This window comes from Coffea eugenioides, chromosome 2 (assembly GCF_003713205.1).
Source record: "Coffea eugenioides isolate CCC68of chromosome 2, Ceug_1.0, whole genome shotgun sequence".
In the NCBI taxonomy this organism is placed as follows: Eukaryota; Viridiplantae; Streptophyta; class Magnoliopsida; order Gentianales; family Rubiaceae; genus Coffea; species Coffea eugenioides.
Genome location: NC_040036.1, coordinates 8107969 through 8109977, shown reverse-complemented (window position 1 = coordinate 8109977; position 2009 = coordinate 8107969).

The window sequence follows — 2009 nt, the reverse complement described above, 5'->3', positions numbered from 1 at the left end:
AAAAATGAACGAAATAAGCAATTTGGAGTTTTGTTTGGTAATCTGCATTTGAGCAAGTGTCTTGAAAATGAACAGAATTGCAGCAAGTACTAGTTGGAGTTTTGTGTTATGTTATCTTTTCCGGTGGTGTTTTGTTTGATGTCTACCAACCGAATAATGGTCAGTGTTGGACCAAAAGTTCAATTCAAAGTTCTAACTACAAATCATCTTACCAATTTTACCGCTTCCCAATTGAAAAACTACACAATTCTTGAAATTTGGAAAGAAATATCGGCTCGTAGAATTGTGGGATGCCATCATCTTACCAATTTCCAGATTCATTCAGCAACTACAACTTACATAGTTGACAGAAAAAGAAGCCAAAAATAAATGTAGTTGCCATTTCACATAGCAGACACCAAAATCTGTTCACGGAAGAAATATACAACAAATGTTTCCAGATTCATTCAGCAACTATAACTTATATAGTTGACCGAAAAAAAAGACAAAAAATGATTAAAGCTACCATTTCACATAACAGACACCAAAATCTGTTCACAGAATCTGTTCCCAGAAGAGATATACAACAAATGTTATAGATTCATTCAGCAACTACAACATCACATCACCCATATCACATAACATTAATCTGGTGGTTGCCAAGAACTTCAACCCAAAATCTGTTCCCAGAACATAGATTCACCAAATGTTCAGTTTCATTCAGCAACTACAAATATTCCAAAAGCTATTCTAACTACGGCTAGGCCACTATTCTGGCAGGTAATTAAACCTTCTTAGGCTTTTGATCTCTTTGGCCTTAATTTCCGCAGGACATCAGTAACAATTGGAGCTCTGGCTCTTTTTACTGTTGCAGTGGTGCCATCAGCCTTGTTACCTCCATTCTTTGTAGTACTTCGAGTACCAGCAGCTCCTTCACTAATTGGCTGTGGTTGAGTGGACGACTCAGCAATTGGTTGTGATTGAATGGATTCAGCTGCGCTTGCTTCAGGTGCCTATAAATGCCATTTAACATTGTTAAAACATACAGATACTATAACAATGACATTTAAGCGTATAAGGAAAATTACCTTATAAAATTTGGAGTTAGGGTGAATGGGATTCTTGCACGTCCGTGAGTTATGCCGTGGCTGAAAACATCTCTTACAATGTACCACAAGACCCTTTCTAGTTGATACTTGACCCTTCTTAGGCTCATCTTGCGCTCTTCGGCGCAGTTTCTTTGGTCTACCAGGCATTCTCCTAACCACAGGGGGGTTTATGGCCTCTTCTTCGCAAGTTATCCAGTAAATATCACTTGGAACAGGTGTGATAGTATGTGCATATATTTTCAGATATTCAGCTCTAGTGTAGCAAGTATGCACATAATTTTTTATAGGTAATCTACACACTCCTATCGCAGCACATGCATGGGCACAAGGATAACCTGTTAATTGAAAATACCCACAGGTACATGTCCAGTTTTTCAAGTCTACTACTACACATTTTCTCACACCACAGTCAACCTCATACTTGTGACCCCCATCCCAGGTCGCAACAAATGTCCTACTCAACCTCTGATTCTTGTCAATCTTTTCTGCTATATTAGGACAGATTTCTCCTTGAAACTTTTGCATTCCAGATCTCTTTGTTTAAATTCTCTGCATCAATCTCCTCCTTATCCATTCAAGCATCCCAATGATAGGTAACTCTCTTGCTTCTAATATGTAGTTGTTGAATGACTCAAAGAGTTGGTGGAATTCTGCTCAACCAGTCAGCAGCTTCTTTGTTTGCCTTTTCTAGTTCAATCATTGCCACTTTCCATTCCTTTTCATTGCCAGCACTTGCAGCAACCCAAAACATGTCTTTCATTTCTTTTCCTTTGAACCTTTGGTTAAAATTCTGGTACATATGCCTCAAACAAAATCTATGTTCTGAATCTGGAAACACTTCATTGACGGCATGCACAAGCCCTTTCTGTCTATCTGAGATAAAGGTCCAACGAATGTTATCTCTTCCCATGCCCAAATCAG